The sequence below is a fragment of the Dama dama genome, chromosome 7 (genome assembly GCF_033118175.1).
Source record: "Dama dama isolate Ldn47 chromosome 7, ASM3311817v1, whole genome shotgun sequence".
NCBI lineage: Eukaryota > Metazoa > Chordata > Mammalia > Artiodactyla > Cervidae > Dama > Dama dama.
Genome location: NC_083687.1, coordinates 46,091,537 through 46,110,330, shown reverse-complemented (window position 1 = coordinate 46,110,330; position 18,794 = coordinate 46,091,537). Strand labels below are relative to the sequence as shown.

Here is an 18,794-nt window from a genome sequence, read left to right as displayed (position 1 = left end):
GGGTTGCCATTCCCAGAGAAGGGGATCTTCCCGACCCGGGCACCGAACCCAGGTCTCCTGCACTGCAGACAGATTCTCTGCCGTCTGAGCCCCCAGGGAGACATACCTTCACATAACAGCTAGCTGCTCTGAAGCCTTGACCGGTCAAAGCCAGCATCTGGGGAACTGCAGGTAGTTTTTACTGACTGCTTGTTTTCCCCCCCAGGGATGGGTCTTGCTTCCTTGTTTCTTTTCCTGTCTCCAAGCTTTTTGTTGAATATCTTACAGTTCAAACAATGGGTTCCAGCAACACTGGATTCTGACTCTTGTCTGCTCAAGCGTTATTTCTGTAGTTGTTTGTTTAGCAACTTGCCTGAAATCAATCTGTGAAGGCTGTCTCTCCCATATTGCGCAGCGGCTGGTGTCTCTTGTTCAGCTTGTTCTTTGTTTCTTTTCTTGTTGTTACTTTTAAGCCGAGCTTTTCCCGGAGGTCACCCTCGCAGCAGCATAGTTCCGTGTTCAGCCCAAGACTCCTCAGGCATTGATGGGGAGTTGGGAAAGCATTTGCTCTCTGCCGATGGGCCCCGCGTGGGCTGGGGAGCACCTTCAGATTCCAGGCATCTGTCCGTCTTCCCTGGCTTTTACTTCCCGCTGGACTCCCCGGCATCTTTGTGGGCGTTGGTGCCAGGAGGGCACGTGGGGCGGGCGGGATGTGTCTGCCCCGGCATCTGCGACGTGTGCACAGGGTCCCTGTCGGCTGGGGATGCCGGGGGAGAGTTATCTCACTGCCCAGAGCTCCCTGCGGAACCCTGGCTAATCTGCGGGTCTCTTGCTTGACCCGCCTTGACCTCCGCCGCAGGCTGGCAGAGCCTCCGGCCCTTGTGTTCTCTTGCCAACGGCATGCCCCCCCCTCCCCCCCTCCTTGGCTGACGGTGCCCGAATCTAGGGAGCCTGGCCTGGCCTGGCAGTGAAGCTCGTGGTCTTCTCAGCCGCCCCCGCCCCCTGACCTGGTGCCCTGCGGAGCTCAGGACCGAGGCGCGGAAGCAGCGCGGAGCGGAGCAGCCCTGGGCGCGCGCCGTGCCGGGCCTGCCTGAAGTTCAGCGCTTTTCACAAAGACAGATTTGTGGTTCTGCCCGGCTTTCACTGACTTCCGGAGGACTGGGCTGGTGGTTCTGTCTCGTTTTAAAGGTGTGTGTAGGGAGAGGATGCATCGACCTCCTAGTTTTGCCCTTGCTGCTTTTCGCGGACCGTGCTCAAAGTAGCCCACCGCCACCCCCGGCCCCGCAGCAGGCTCTTGTCTCCTGACTGTCAGGTCCCACTGTGTTAACCTGCTTCCACTTGACTGCTCGTCGGGACCCATCTGGTTGACTGAAAAGCTAGCTGCTCTTTTTTTTAATTTTAATTGGAGGATAAGTACAATATTGTGATGGTTTTTGCGATATATTAAAAGATAGAGAAAAGGGAGACAATCGTGTTTTTAGGATGCTCTTGCAGTCATTATTCATATTTTAAATCTGTACTACTCATATAAATATTAGTCCATTGATAACTTTATATCAAAGCTTCTATCACTGAAGATGTGGTTTCGCTGGGGAAGAAAAGCAAGGGCTTTTGAGTTTGGGACTGTGAAATTGGATTGAATCCCGAGTCTGCAGCTTACAAGGTCCATGACTTTCAGAATGTTATTTACTCTCTCTGAGCCTATGTTTTCCTCACCTTCAACTGTGGCCAGTAGTACCTGCCTGATGAGTTATTGTGAAGATTAAACATAACACAGATAGAAGATCTGGTACATAGCACGTGTGTGTGCTCAGTCACTCGGTTGCGTCCAACTCTTGTGGTCCCCTGGATTGTAGCCCGCTAGGCTCCTCTGCCCACGTGATTCTCTAGGGGAGAAGAGCGGAGTGGGTTGCTGTCTCCTCCTCCAAGGGATCTTCCTGGCCCAGGGATGGAACTCCAATCTTTTTTGTGTTTCCTATACTGGCAGGCAGATTCTTTATCACTGAGCCACCTGGGTATACACACATTGATACTCAACAAGAGTCAGACAGGACTCAGCAACTAGACAGCATCAGCAAAATACACCCCTATGGCCTCAAGTGGTGTGGTACATTAATAGGTATCCAGTGTATGTTAGTGTACCTAGCCGACAGGTGTGTGGCTGGGGATGTAGTTTGGGTTAAGTTTTTTTATCATTTTTTCTGCTTCTTGCTTTACTTAGCTTTTGCCACTTAAGTTTTCTTTTCTTTTTATTGAATAGTTTTGGTATTTATATGGTAGTTGAAGCATCCAGCATTTTTTTCTCAGAGTGCCTTTTGGTTGAATGCTCTTTCCAGATATCCACATGTTCCCAGGATTTCATAGTGATTTCTTTCTAAAAATCTAAATTTCATGTGTTTATAAGTGACTGTGAAACTTTTTACAGCCCCTTTGTAATGAATGAGCTCATATTAAGAAAAAAAAAATGTGTATATATATATATATATATATATAAGCTTATCTTGTGGATAGGTCCATAAAACAAAAGAAGGTAGATCATTAGCTAGACACTCTGAGGCCATAATGGGAAGGGGTGAAACCAGGTCTCTGGTGGAGAGTGTGGAAGGCTGCTATCGGATCTTGCAGGCCCAGCACGCATTCAGTCCAACCCCAGAGGCCCTGTCCTGTGGTGTTTCTGTTAGCATGAAGGAAGTGGTGACTGGTGACATCGGGTTTCAGCGTCATCTTTGGTGTTTGAGAGGGTTGATTAGACTATGGCGTATTCAGATCCTCATAACAGTGGCCATCCTGTCACATGATTTGTGGGACAGAGAAGTTAATGACTCCTCTTACTTAACATTTTACTTAACTCTGGCAGAGAACCTTATGCCAGAGTGTCTTGTAATGTTTCTTGTTAAATTTTTTTTTTAATTAAATTTCTAGATGTTCCCTCTTAGAATTCTTCTTTTCCTTCTGAAGAATGTGTTCATCATGGAGTTTGTGTTATCAAGAGTATTGCTTGACACCAAAAGGTCTACCATATAGCCTGGGGAACTATAGTCAGTATCTTGTAATAACCTGTGACGGGAAATTATTTCAAAAATAATATATGTGTATTTGTGTAACTGAATCACCTTGCTATACACCTGAAATAGTGTAAGTCAACCAGATTTCAATAAAATACCTACATTAAAAAAAAAAAAAAGAGTAATGCTTGAAGTTGAAATCCTTGGATACCTATGACTTTTGCAGCATTGACGTTGCAGAGTTTAGAAGCGCGGGCAATCAGGATTCAGAGCTCCTTCACCGTAAAATGAGGTCAGGAAGTCAGTGGTCTCGGGGGGACAGGGTCAGGCAGACACTGTGCAGGTAGGGCCCTCCCACAGACAGGTGCAGCTGTCTGCTGTCTAGAATGAGGCCTGATTTCACAACCCGTACATGCCTGTGACGTGCTTGACGCAGCCCAAGTTCCAGAGTTACATCACAGATTTTGTAAACATCAGATGGTCCTCCAGCACCTGCATCTGCTGCCGGACTAAAGGACAGAGTTCCATATTCATGTCGTTCCTATTAAACACGCATACAAACCTGTCTCTTGAGACAGGTTTATAAAAAAATGGTTACTTTTTTCCCCTTCAGGCTTTAGAAACCATATTTTTGGCAACATTTTTTCCTATGATAAAAATCTTACAAGTGTTTTATTAAATGAACTAAAAGATGAGACTTTCTAGTCTGTGTGGATTGGGTATTATGTCCCATGTGCTCAGTGAACATTTGGTGAGTAAGCGTGCAAGGTGCTGGCCCATTGATCACCGTGGAGGGTTTCATAGGGACCCTGGCCGGCAGGCCCCAGGCCCCAGGGCCCCGTGGTTCAAGAGGAGCGACAGGACAAGCCCCCAGCTATGCAAGCAAGTGCAAAGTGGTCAGTCCCGGAGGCCGCTGGAGCCTGGGAAGGGAGGCAGTGCTTTCTGGTTCAGTGGGGAAGCTGCCTCCAAACCCTAAGAATTCTATTTCCTGTGTCTATAATGAACTAATTCTTCAAATCTCTTCTAGTGATAAAACTGATCAACCTACCTATCTATATCTATATCTATATCTATTTTTTCCAATTTCCTTTCATTGTGGGAACCTGAAAGAGAGGAAAGAAGAATTCATTGGCGAGAGACTTGGTTAAGAAGAGTAGCTTAGGGGCTTCCCTGGTGGCCCAGTGGTAAAGAATCTGCTTGCCAATGCAGGAAACCCAGGTTCGAGCCCTGGTCTGGTAAGATCCCACATGCCTCAGAGCAGCTAAGCCCGTGCACCACAGCTCCCGAGCCTTTGCTCTAGAGCTCAGAGGCCACAACTGCTGAGGCCACATTACTGCAGCTGCTGAAGCCCGCACGCCCAAGAGCCCGTGCCCTGCAACAAGAGAAACTGCTGCAATGAGGAGCCTGCGCTTACTGCAACTAGAGAAATGCCCGAGCAGCAACAAAGAGCCAGCACAGCCAAAAGTAGAGAAATAAAATTATATACATATATATATTTAAAAGAAGAGAAAGAACAAAGAGTAGCTTGGACTCTTGGTGTGGTTTCTCCACTTGGCAGACCAGGCTGCGTGTGGCGTCTGACCTGACATGTCATTGGAAAAGCCCTGTAAGTGCAGGGTCTCAACAGAAATATCCGGGAAGAACAGCCCGAGTAAGCATGGGGGCTGGACACATGTTAGATTTGGGGAAAATACCATTTGTGTGAATCGAGCACTTGGTACCAAATGTATGAAGAACTACTGACACCTCATGGATGTGGATATTATTTTTTTTCTGTTCCATAAAGGGTGTGCGTATGTGGCTGAGTCTGTGTGTGTGTGAGTCCAGACACCTATATGGCCCTGCTCGGATTGATCCATGAGTTTAATCTGTGACAATGAAAACTGTTCAGTATATTCCCAAATTATTTAAAAAATAGATTGTCGTATATCTGTTAAGTTGGAGTCACAGCTTAATCTTTCCAAAAATACCAGATTTATTGTATAGAATTCTGCCTATAGGATTTACTAAAAGTGGAGACAAAGTATATTTAAATAATGCCTTGTCCTTTTGAAATGTATGTGGATGATTGTTTTAGGAAAGAATTGTAATTATGCTTTTATTTCTTTTTTAATTGAAATAATAAGAATAGTTCAGAGAAAGAGTGTCAGCACCTGTTTACAAGTCAATCTCAGTGAACATAATTTCAGTGAAAAATTACGTATGGTGCATTTTTCTTGTTCAGTTGCTATGTCGTGTCCAACTTTACGACCCCATAAACTGCAGCACACCAGGCTTCCCTGTTCTTCACTATCTCCCAGAATTGGCTAAAACTCATGTCCGTTGAGTCAGTGATGCCATCCAACCATCGGATCCTCTGTCGCCCCCTTCTCCTCTTGCCCTCAGTCTTTCCCAGCATTAGGGTCTTTTCCAGGGTCTCTTCCCATCAGGTGGCCAAAGTATTGGAGCTTCAGCTTCAGCATCAATCCTTCCAATGAGTATTCAGGGTTGATTTCCTTTAGAACTGACGGGTTTGATCTCCTTGCTGTTTAAGGGGCTCTCAAGAGTCTTCTCCGGAACCACAGTTTGAAAGCATCAGTTCTCCAATTCTCAGTCTTCCTTATGGTCCAGCTCTCACATCCGTACATGACTACTGGGAAAACCATAACTTTGACTGTATGGGCCTTTGTACATTTTATGTATGGTACGTTTTACTTTTCATGTACCCCTTGCTCTGTGAACTTGTGTGTATATCAGCAGAGCTGATGTTAAAATCTGTTTCTAAAGTGCATCTTGTTTTTTAGCATTTACAATTTTGGAATTATTCTTATACACACACAAATGCATATACACAGGCAGGGAAGGATCATTTAAAAATGATGCTGGGTTTGACTGAGTAGGTGCTTAGGAGGGAAGATGCTGAAACTTCACCCCACAAGTCAACATAAATTTTAAAGAGTGGACATGTAGAAAATCATGTGTTTTTAAAAAGTAGGAAATGTGGAAGAACATGTCAGACCTCTGAAGAGATTACCTTCTCAGGTTTGGAGAGTTAGAATTCAAATAAAAAGCATGGCACATATAAATGTATAAAATATTTATCCCAGAGTCGTTAGACAAAGTCAGTGTTAAAGGTAACTTGTTCTAATATATGGGCTTCCTGGTGACTCACTGGTAAAGAATCTTCCTGCCAACGCAGGAGATGTGGGTTTGATCCCTGGTTTGGAAAGATGCCCTGGAGAAGAAAATGGCAACCCACTCCAGGATCCTTGCCTGGGAAATCCCGTGGACAAAGGAGCCTGGGGGTCTGCAGTCGATGAGGTTGCGAAGATGGGCATGACTTACCGACTGAGCATGCATTCTAATATATAAGAAAATATGACAGGTAAACGGACAAAGGAAACTAGAAATGGTAAAGTAATATGTGGAAAAGTTACTTTCAGTAATAAAAAGTGAAAATGGGATAGAGATAATTTCTATTTACCAATACATTTGGTATTAAAAAAAAAAAAAAAAAAAAAAAAACACCCAGGTTTCCTGAGGTTGTGTGGAAGAGGTTGTGTAATTCATTTGTTGTTGGTTACAAGGGTGGGCCTTTAAGGGGCGTAAACCTGAGTATAAACACATTGAAACAAACCCCCTTACCCAGGTTTTCTGTTTCTTGAAATTTATCCCAAAGAAATGATTTTTCCAGAGAGACATTCTTGCTTCTGAGCAGTGTTCATTTAGTGTTATCATTAATAGCAAAATAGTGGACGTGACTTGTATGCCGTTTAATGTAGTATACTGAAGTGATTCTCTGTACTAGCAGGCTCTAAAAGCAATAGTTTTTGAGATCCCATGGAAATACGAAAAATGCTTGTTGTTACATGCAAAAATACAATGTACAGTTACCTGTATAATTACATGGTCTTTGTGGAAATGCTTTTGTTAGGGTAACAGCAGTGTGAAAATTTTAGATTTTTTTCAGACATCAATTAAGCATTTGCCACGAGACTCTTCAGTTTAATTCCTCAGTCTGTGTTCAGGGTACCGCTGTAGACCCCAGAGGTGCAAAGCTCCCCAGGTCATCCTATCCGGTCATGCTTGTGGGCACCTAACACAGTTCAGAATACAGTGGAGGAGAGTGACCTTCCAGAGAAGTGGATGCAAGAACTGGTCTTGGAGGACGGATGAGTTGACCAGATGATCATCAGTGAGGAGGTGATCTGAGCAGAGGCAACGGTGCAGATAAAGGTGTGATGTGCGAACCGGTGGGGTGGGGGGTGGGGTGTACATTTGCAAAAGCCGTCTTCTCTCCAGGCTGGATTTCACAGTGAGGAGCGGGGTGGAGGGCAGGGAGACGGCACTGAGGGTCAGACGGAGGAGGGTGTGAGGTCGCGAGGCGTGGGAAGGACCGTCTCGTGGTCACCTCGCAGCTCCTGCTGCTTTCTGAGCACAGTGGGCGCGGTCTGCCTTGTCAGTGGTGCCCCGTTCTCCTGCTTGTCAGGCTGTTTGCTCAGTACCTTGGCACCAGTGGTAAAGAACCTGCCTGCCAGTACAGGAGACATAAGAGCCTCGGCTTCGATCCCTGAGTTGGGAAGATCCCCTGGAGGAGGAAATGGCAACCCACTCCAGTATTCTGCCCTCTGTCCATGCTTCCAAATGGACAGAGGAGTCTGGCGGGCTATGGTCCATAGGGTCGCAAAGAGTCCACCATGACTGAAGTGATGTAGCACACACGCATGTGAATCGCTGAGAATCAAAACATACTTGTCCGTGTAAGTTGCTTTGTGTATTTCCTATTGTGGTCATTCCTACCTTGAGCACTGATGATTTTCTCGAGACTGTACATGAATCAGTGGCAAACATTAGATTTTCTGACTCTTGATACATGAGACTGTATTCCCTTTAGCAGTTTATTGCTGAGTAATAGGTTACAGCTAAATAAAAACATATTTGTGGATAATGTGGTTTTATGTGGTTGGCAAACAAGTTTTATTGGCTATTATAGGAAAGAATTTTGTGTGTGAAATAAATAGTAGCAGTGAGTATTTTACTTTTTAAAAAAATACTCTTCAACATTATAGAATCTAAATAACAAGCTCTGCCATTTATGATTCTTTTTCTTTTTTAAAGTGTCCTATATAGAAAAAATTAAGGAACATGATATATCTCTTAGACGTTTAATGTCGTGCACATTCATTATGTTGTAATGATTTGAGCTTTTGATATCCTTTCTACCGAAGGCAAATAGCAATAGTTATTAAGTGTTTTGTTAGATCTTATATAATGTCTTCTTAAAGAAGAGTAGATAGTATTTCTTAAATATATTTTTTAATATTTGGTATAATTGATTTTTTCTACTTGCCTGTGTGTTTTATGCATTTAAAAACATTCTGAGAAGTCTGTAGATGTTGCTAGACTGCAAAGGTGTACATAGCACACACACATAAAGTTAAGAACTCCCAGCTCCCTAATCCCTCAAACCCAAAGTCAGGAAAGGAAGGGACCAGGATGAACTTTAGAAATTGAAAATAAGAGTTTTAAATCTGTACTCTGCCTCTTATGATCCTTTTGTTTTGTGGATGAGACCTTTAACTCTTGAGCTTCATTTTCTGCATTACAAAATGAGTATGATGTATCCATCACAGGTATTGATGAGGATTAAAAGATGCCATACGTAATACTGGCTTCCCCAGTGGCACTAGCAGTAAAGAACCTGCCTGCCGATGCAGGAGACATACAGGTTCGACCCTTGGGTCGGGAAGACCCCCTGGAGGAGGGCATGGCAACCCACTCCCGTATTCTTGCCTGGAGAATTCCATGGACAGAGGAGCCTGGTGGGCTACAGTCCATAGGGTTGCAAAGAGCCAGACACGACTGAAGCGATTTAGCACCCACGCCTGTGTAATACAGTTGGCAAGGTAACTGGCACATGGAATAAACATTTTTACCTTTGGTCCTAACTCTTACCGGAAACTAGAGTTGCGTCTTTGGATAGATTACTTATCATTTCTGGATCTTTGTTGTGCAATTATCTAAACTAAACGGATTTAAACTTGCCTATTTCTACTTCAACTGAACACATTCTGAGATTATTTTGAAATTCAGTGTTGCCTATCAGATTGAAGCAATGTATGTGTCATGTGACGCCTGTAATGGGGAGAGGGCACAAATCTTTGCTTTGTTGATTAAAGACAGGTGGACATTGATTTTTGTTTCTGTACCACCTAGCCTTTTTTTTTTTTTTTTTTTTAATTAGTTGGAGGCTAATTACTTCACAACATTTCAGTGGGTTTTGTCATACATTGATATGAATCAGCCATAGATTTACACGTATTCCCCATCCCGGTCCCCCCTCCCATCTCCCTCTCCACCCGATTCCTCTGGGTCTTCCCAGTGCACCAGGCCCGAGCACTTGTCTCATGCATCCCACCTGGGCTGGTGATCTGTTTCACCATAGATAATATACATGCTGTTCTTTTGAAACATCCCACCCTCACCTTCTCCCACAGAGTTCAAAAGTCTGTTCTGTATTTCTGTGTCTCTTTTTCTGTTTTGCATATAGGGTTATCGTTACCATCTTTCTAAATTCCATATATATGTGTTAGTATGCTGTAATGTTCTTTATCTTTCTGGCTTACTTCACTCTCTATAATGGGCTCCAGTTTCATCCATCTCATTAGGACTGATTCAAATGAATTCTTTTTAACGGCTGAGTAATATTCCATGGTGTATATGTACCACAGCTTCCTTATCCATTCATCTGCTGATGGGCATCTAGGTTGCTTCCATGTCCTGGCTATTATAAACAGTGCTGCGATGAACATTGGGGTGCACGTGTCTCTTTCAGATCTGGTTTCCTCAGTGTGTATGCCCAGAAGTGGGATTGCTGGGTCATATGGCAGTTCTATTTCCAGTTTTTTAAGAAATCTCCACACTGTTTTCCATAGCGGCTGTACTAGTTTGCATTCCCACCAACAGTGTAAGAGGGTTCCCTTTTCTCCACACCCTCTCCAGCATTTATTGCTTGTAGACTTTTGGATAGCAGCCATCCTGACTGGCGTGTAATGGTACTAGCCTTTTTTTTTTAACCAGTTTTCTTTGATTAAATGTTTGCCAGTCACCTTTGGTTAAAATCACATCCGTTGCCTCAAATACCAGCTAGAAGGATATGGAGTCTGCCCTGGTGAACGAGCCTGGTTTGGGATGGGTTTTAGGAATCTCGCTTCAGTTCCAGCCAGCATATTCTTGCATTTTGTGCCTGGTCATTCTCTTATCTTCACTTCCAGTAGCTCTTCGGGCCTTATTTTTCCCATTGGCTCCAAGTTGCTAAGAAGGCCATGGGACTGGTTGATTGTGGGGGTGGGGGTGGCGCTGGCCGAGGCTTCTAATAAAATAGGAGCAGGCTTACAGTCAGGGTTCCTGATTGCAGAGAAGAGAAGCAGGTTCTCAGTCAGAGAAGGAATTCACTGGAAGGATATCGAATAGCTCACGTAACCCCTTCGCACAAGTGGATACCTGTGGTTAAAACACAGGTCAGAAGCTGTGTGTGCAAGGTCACAGCGAGGAGCAGCGTGATGAGGTGGCCACATGGGGCACTCCTGGACCCAGGGCAGCGCACGGTGGGGAGACCCTGTGTTCGAGCGCCCTGGGGGTGCAGCGTTCTGGAGCGCAGGGCTGCTGCCTGACCTCACCCTGCATCCATGGTCGGGGAGGGCAGCGCCTGGCCCTGTAGAATGGTGGATTCCCCGGCCTGGGTTGAGGATCCAGATGTCCAGCAGCTAAGAGGAAGTACAAGCAAAAAGAAAGGTGGACATTTCCTGCTGCCGGAAGCAGGGGGTGTTGCATGTGCTTCTTAGTCATGTGTTTGAATCTGCCCCTGCTGTGAGCAGGCGTGCACGTGCCTGCTTTCAGAGAGGAGAGGACCCCCACGGCTTTCATCAGAGTCCTGAAATGAGGGCCTTTGATCCAAGAGCACCTAAGAAACGCTCTGGAAGAAAGAGATTTAACGTGTTTGAATCTTTGCTTTTCCACCAGGTGGTGCAAATCTTTTATGATGTTCACAGAAGTTAAATTCTCTTACAAGAAAAATTTCAAATCATTTTCTCTTATGAATTTAGCTCTACCATGTAACGAAGGCTCGTTGATCTGATTCTTGCCTTCTTTCTGTCTTTCATGAAGAAATAAATGTATTTATATAGCTTACCAAATGCTGGCCATGGCTTATACTATCCATAGATTTTTGGGACTGTGACAAGCGATTTTGTTTTTCTCGGGGGGAAAATAAAAAACTAGGAAAACTGGGAAAAGGTAGTAATACATTCAGTATCCTCATTGTTTAATGCTCTTTATGTAGCTAGAAATACTCAATTTTATAACTGTTTGCTTGACAGAAAGCTTATGTGATTTAAATCTTTGAAGATTAAAGGGTATCTTAGCAGACACGTCACACTTGAACTGTCTTGTAATATGCCTCAAGTGACAAGTAGGGTTGTAATCGGGACAAGAAGGAGGTGTACTGAGTGAAGAGACCCCTTCATTTGATGTCTCGTCTGTGGGTAGAAAGAAAGCGGCAAGCCGGGTTCCTGTATGCAAAGAATATTTCAGTGTCAGGGTAGACAAGTAAGACTGAATCTGCAGTTTGAATATGTTTAAGGTTGTCTTAGAAACCTGAAAAATTTTCAGTTTAGACATGTTTTGAATATTTTGGGGGAAAGTGTTTGAATATACCTACTAAATTTAAGTGTTACATAGACATACTAGTAACAGAGTAGCTGAAAATAAGCCTTGAGAATAATGTTGAATAGTTCAGAGCTAGTTTCAAGTTTGATTTTGATAATTATTATTTAATAGTTTAGGTGTTTATACCAGTGGCTAGCTAGTAACAGTTTTACTGATACCTTCCAACAGGGAAAAGAGACCAAGCCAACTGGATGTGCCTCTCAAGTTTAGATGAGAACTTGTTAAGCAAGCTTTTTTTGGTTTTACTTGTAACTCTACTCTTTAGGCACAATCAGTGTTTCTCAATTTTTTTTTTCTTCTCATTATTGCCCTAAGTTTATGGACTCTTTTTATGAGCTGGTCAATGCACCAACCAAGATGTGTAATGTTTCTCCAAGGAAAATATATTTGAACTTCCGAACAAAAAAATTCTCAGTTGAACTTTGAAACTGTGGCCTTTGAATGAGGGCCTCGATGGGGGCGCCAGAGTGTGTCTCTAGAAACTTGAGCCCCACCGCGAGCTAGCACCCCTCAGACCACACACCTCTGACGGCAGCCAGTGGAGATGGCAGTTTTCCTGTCCACACCCACGGCCGCCCCCACGCAGAGCGGCCCGCACACCTGCTCTGCGGTCCCTCTGGAGTCTCGGCTCTGATGCTTGCCGGTCAGCGTCTGTAGAGCATTTGTTCTCTGGTTATAGGGCTTGTGTCGTGACTCAGCCGAGCTGTCAGGAGCTAGACTAGGGAGTTCACCAAGGTGACGAGACACAGTGTGGCTGTGGGCACGCGCATCTCTGGTCCTCACGCTGCTCGTGCCCTGGGCATTTGTGTGTGTGTGTGTGTGTGTGTGTGTGTGTGTATACACACTCTTGGTTAGAAGTTGGATTGTGTGAATATGTTTGGGTGGATCCAGATAGATCCGTCATCCATCTCAGACACGCAGCTTGGCCCCTGGCCCCTGGAGGTCTCCTGAATTGCCTGGTAGAAGGAGTAGATTCGCTGCACGTTAGAATTGGCTCCTGACAGGTTCCCTTGATCTGGAAGGAAGGTGGGGCATGTTTGAATCGATTTGACATGTCAAGGGGGATTTATGTGGTTTGTATACTTCCTTTAACGTGTCATGAGTTGGGTGCATTTTTCAGGGTGCCGTCAGAGTGAAAAGGTGGCCTGGGGATGCTGGGCTACCAACTACAGAAGTCAGCGGGGGTGCACCCCCTGGGGTTGTGCAACGCGCGGGGCTTGGAGCTAGCTCCTGGGCTTCTTCAGTAAGTTCATGCTGGGTTAACGCTTGGAAAGGAAGTGTGCCCCGTGGTCAGTGGAGGCTGACCCACCAAGAGCCTCAGAGGGTGTGTTCATAGCACGTAAACAACCTTTTCATAACCTCTCAACAACAATTAAGCATTCATTTTGATTTTACGCTACGTGCCTATTAAATGCTTTCCATAGTGGAGTGGCGCAGCAGACATCCCTAATAAAATTTGATTGTAACATTTACAGATATCAGGAAGCCATGCTTTAAATTTTACCAGTTTGAAATCCAGTAATTAATTGTATTCTTGGGCCCTTTCCTGGTGGCTCAGCTGGTAAAGAATCCGCCTGCAATGCAGGAGACCTCAGTTTTGATCCCTGGGTTGGGAAGATCCCCTGGAGAAGTGAATGGCAACCCATTAATGCTTGATGTTTCTATTCATAAATGAATATGATTTGCAAAATAATTTTAAGCATCTTTTGTGAAACACTGATCCAAGAGATGAAATTATATGTAATTTAAATGACCCAGAATTCACTGGGAAAAAATTAAAAAGATAGTAATTTTAGCCATATAGAAACCAGAGAAATTTTACCTTGTTTGTTCTGAATATCTGAACTACTTTTGTAGATTTTGTAAACTGGTAGATTGTGTAAATTTTTTAAAATGTGCTTTCAAACCCTTAGATATTCTTAACTTGAGTAGTAGTTAGAAAATTAGCTGTTTGGTAATGATATTTTGTATATGTTGTTATGGGTGGTGGCCAACATTTATTGAATTTTTACTGTATTTCTCCAGCCTGTCCTAATCTCATTGCCTCATTCAGTCCTCCGAAAAATTTTTGTAGCTAGTTGTACTTGATTATCCCCATTTGAGAAAAAGGAAAACCAAAGGAGCAAGAAACCATAGGCTCCCAGAAACGGAGTGACCGAGCAGAGACTGGCGGTAGAATTGCGGTCTGTCTTACCCGAGGCTTACCCCCACCTTACTGATGCCACACGTCTAAGTACGTAAGACACTATACTTTTTGCAGTGATGTGTAAATGCCATCTTAACATAATGTAACATAACAGTACCATCGTTCTGAGTGCTGGTGAGATCTGTGTGTGTTACACCATTCAAGTTTGGGGACATGCTCTGTACAGTATGCTCCTCGCCCAGGGAGGACCAGGATGCTTGTGCAGTTTTAAATGTCGGAGGCACTTTGCCAAGATGGTTGTCAGAGGGATTGGAGAGTTGCCATCGGGTGAGGCCGTGTTTGGGGAGGCCACCCTGGAGAGTGCAGGAGGGTGCCCTCTCCACGTGGGCACTGTGCTGGGCGGGGGTTGGCTCCTACAGCCCCGGGGGGTGGTGTAACCTGCCCGGGTCACTGCGGCTCTGGGTGGAATTGTCAGAGACCCAGGCCGTCTCCCCTGACCTCTTCTCCATCTGCGGCACGGGCCGCGCTCCCCTCACTCTGCTTTGGGGGGGCAGGTATGAGGGCAGTGTTTGCGGCTGTCTCCATCTTCAAGTTCATGGTGCTTTAGGTCCACACAGGCCGCCGCCTCACTCCTGCAGATGCACCAAGGAGGCAGCATTTTAACTCGCTGCCCTGTTACCTGCAGCCAAAGTAATGCAAGTTGCCTTGGTGAGCCAGCCGGGAAAGCATTTCAGACCCTGTGTTTGGGTTCGTTGCACTCATTGCTTTTTATCATCTGGGTGCTTGAGGTTCATGTAGCGGGGCAGGGCGGAAGGGCTGGCAGAGATGCTGTGAGTTTGTCCCTGCACCCACTTAGCTTCCCATTTAGCAGAAATGGCAACCCCACTCCAGCACGCTTGCCAGGGAAGACCCATGGACGGGGGAGCCTGGTGGCCTTCAGTCCGTGGGGTCGCACACAGTTGGACATTTAGCGGTTGAGCAACAGCAGCATAGCCCTCGTTTTCTAACCAGCTGTTGTGCCTGTGGATGTTTTAAGCCTTTCCCAGGCTCTCTATTAAGTAGTCACCCCTTTTGGGGGGCAGTTATTTGTTCCCCTTAAAAAGTCATGAATCCAGAGTGGCTCGAGTTCCAGAGGTGAGGCAGGTGGGCTGCAGAGCGTGTGACTGGCCATGGAAGGCATGTCAATACTCTTCCTGAGAACAGCATGCTCCAGAGGTCCAAGAGTCCACGTCTTCCCACTCCTTTCCATGTGGGAATGAAAATGTGCTTGAAGACAGAATTATGACTATATTTTTCTGAACTTCATCACCCATACATTCAATGACCATTTAGTACTTGGAAGAGGTGGCTTGTAACAGCTCTTGGCCTCCTTCCAACCAGAAATGTCCACCACCCCTCCAAAAATTCTTATTTTTTTTTTCCTTAGTCATCAAGATGTTCTTTGTGATTCACAGCATATTTCAAAACATGCGTGTGAATCTGTTGTTCATAGAACCTGGAGACACTCTGCTCAGAAAATCAATGTGCAGGGTCCAAAGCAGAAGGATTATTTTTCAAAATGTCTTTCCAGTTGCGCTGAAGAACTCTGGAAGTCAAAAACAGATTTTTCTCCTCGCTACTATTATTTGAGCAGCAATTCTTTTCCCTTACAGGTTATTGCAAATTATTGAGCGTAGCTCCCTGCTTGGGAACATTTCTGCATTCTTTTCTCAGCCCTAGTCACTCCAAATGAGAATCAAGCCTCAAAGTGTTTGTATGATGCTTACTTTCTGCTTACTGCATTGTAACAGGAATGTCAGTGAGAAGTATGATATCCATCCATTGTATGTGATAAGACTCTGAATTTGAGCATATAGCTAAACTCTGGGTTGTCCAAAGGAGGGTGGGAGAGGTGAGATTATTAAGAAAAGGTGTGTGTAGGCGAAGGGGAGCGTGGTCTCTCAAAGCCGTCTATAGCCATAACATTCATTGTGGGGTTTAGGTTAGCATGTAATAGGAGCACCCTTGGAACAGGCATCTTTTTGGTATATTGAAGTTGGGGGTTAATGCTATTCATTATGGCAGAATCCATGTGTATTTCAGGTGAAAGGTGATTTTGACGCACACCCTTCGCAGTGAGCAGCCCTGCTCCCTCAGATGCTCCTGGTTGGGGGGGTGGTGGTCATCACCCTGGGGAAGAGGAGCCAGTGGTATTTGAGGTCCTGGGGCAGCTGTGGGGTGACCACGCTCACTTTCTGTGTTGGCGGTAGGGTGTAGGGCTTCTCAGAGACCAGCATGCTGGTTGTTCGGCCTGAGTTGCTTCTCTTTCCCTGACTATAGATTACTAAAAATCTAACAAGTGCTTTCCAAGTATATAAACTGCACCCAGTTCTCTGTTAAAAAATCAACACACGTAGCCAAAGAAGATACTTTTCTGTCTGCTCCCTCCAGTAAGAAATACTATTTGTATGTAGGGGGAAAAAAATATATATATATATCATATATATATATATATATATATGATATATATATATGATTTACAGATGGTTCAAAGGTTATTTAAAAACCAATTAAATTTGTGGTTATGTAACTAAAAAGTGTATATACTTGCCTGGCAAAGTATAGAGGAAAGCAGTTTCTGTTGAATAAACTTCCTTTTTCTAGCATGCCCTATTCGGGATTTCAGCAATTTTTATTATGTAATGAGGGAACATTTCTTCTGTGAAACTTTTAACATGTAACTGTTCTAATGAGAAGGCTAGAATTGGATGACCTGGTTCGTGCCCTTAAATGAGGATGTAAACTCAGGCCTTCGCAGGGGGATGCTCATGACCAGTGTCCCTGGGTGTGGCGGGCTCCCTGGTGCTGGGTGTAGGTCAGGCCTGGGGACTCCTGAGAAATCTGATGCCTCCCGTCTTACAGCTCAGCCTGGGTCTCGTGCCTCTAACCTGCCCCAGCAGTGACCCCAGTGTCCACCCTGAATGCAGGGCACCTGGTCCCCCGGCCTGGGGAGCAGCCCTGTCTTCAGGAAACACTGTCGGGCTTAGAATCTCGTTTTTTTCGCTTTGTCTCTGTGAGATAGATAAACCTTAGCATCCTCAGGTGAAGTGCTGTAATTCACCCAAGGAGCTGGCACAGCGAGCAGGATAGGTGTTGGTTGGATCTGAATCACCTCCCTTCTTCCCCTTTCCCTTCTGGAGGAGCCGCTGGGCCTGCCCATCAGACTGTGTCTGAATGTCCCCCCCACTCCCTCAGCCCCACCGAGTGCCTGTCCCTCACATCCTCTGGCCGGGCGGGGCCACATGCTTCGTCCAACAGGCGGTGTGCTCTTGGGCTCCAGCGATATTTGGGATCTATGGCAGCGTGAACGTGCCCGGCCCCCAGACTGTGGAGATGCTCTGCTGATGACGCCCAGATGTGGTGGGAGGTGGCGTCTCTGGGTGCCACACTCTGGGGGCCGGGCACGTTCTCACTGCCGGCTTGGCCGTCCATCCCAAATACAGAAGGACTGTATTTGTCCTTGGTAGATTCTCTGTGTGTGTGTACACGCACAAATACATGAATGCAGCTCAAGAGAAATATCAGGAGTACAGGGTTTTTACTTGTCCTCTTTGATCTTATGTATCTCCTTCCTCTCATAGGGAGAAACCTGATTTTCATTGACTCCTGCAATGGTAGAATCACGCACTTGCTTTGTCCTGCAATATGCCAGGATCAGTTCAGTCCAGTTTAGTCGCTCAGTCGTGCCCGACTCTTTGCGACCCCATGGACTGCAGCACGCCAGGCCTCCCTGTCCATCACCAGCTCCTGGAGTTTACTCAGACTCATGTCCATTGAGTCGGTGATGCCATCTAGCCCTCTCATCCTCTGTCGTCCCCTTCTCCTCCCACCTTCAGTCTTTCCCAGCATCAGGGTCTTTTCAAATGAGTCAGTTCTTCACATCAGGTGGCCAAAGTATTGGAGTTTCAGCTTCAGCATCAGTCCTTCCAATGAATATTCAGGACTGATTTCCTTTAGGATGGACTGCTTGGATCTCCTTGCAGTCCAAGGGACTCTCAAGAGTCTTCTCCAACATCACAGTTCAAAAGCATCAATTCTTTGGCACTCAGCTTTCTTTATAGTCCAGCTCTCACATCCATACATGACTACTGGAAAAACCATAACTTAGACTAGACAGAACTTTGTTAGCAAAGTAATTTCTCTGCTTTTTAATGTGCTGTCTAGGTTGGTCATAACATTTCTTCCAAGGAGCAAGCGTCTTTTAATTTCATGGCTGCAGTCACCATCTGCAGTGATTTTGGAGCCTCCCAAAATAAAGTCTGTCACTATTTCCACTGTTTCCCCATCTATTTGCCATGAAGTGATGGGACCACATGCCATGATCTTAGTTTTCTGAATGTTGAGCTTTAAGCCAACTTTTTCACTTTCCTCTTTCACTTTCATCAAGAAGCTCTTTAGCTCTTCTTCACTTTCTGCCGTAAGGGTGGTGTCATCTGCATATCTGAGGTTATTGATATTTCTCCCGGCAGTCTTGATGCCAGCTTGTGCTTCTTCCAGCCCAGAGTTTCTCATGATGGACTCTGCACATAAGTTAAATAAGCAGGTGACAACGTACAGCCTTGACGTAGGTTTCAGATTCACGCCACCACCGACACTTCCCCCTCAGGGTGCAGAGCACTCGGGTTACGTCACTGAAGTGGTGTGTCTCAGTGTCCCTTGTTCCCATTTGGAGGGTTATGCCACAACTCCGTACATCCTGAAATTCACTTTGTCATTTTGTTTTTGAATTTTAGAGATGGTTTTGTTTTAAGATTTTTCTTTTGTAGTTATGTAAAATCTTTAAGTGGTTCGTAAGCATAATCTAGGAAGTGAGCTGCCGTCAGAGAAGTCCGGCTGTCACGGGTGGCCTTCCTTCCCCTGCAGTAGGCAGCCATTCAAAATATGATGGTTCTTCCATTTTTGTCTACGGCGTGTGTGTG

The 18,794-nt window shown here is 45.2% G+C and overlaps 1 protein-coding gene across 6 annotated transcripts in view; it reads left to right on the top strand.

The window, feature by feature from the left end:
* The window catches only part of HIVEP1 (HIVEP zinc finger 1), a 130,263-nt gene that overhangs the window by 22,949 nt on the left and 88,520 nt on the right, over positions 1 to 18,794 (top strand). The window lies entirely within an intron of this gene.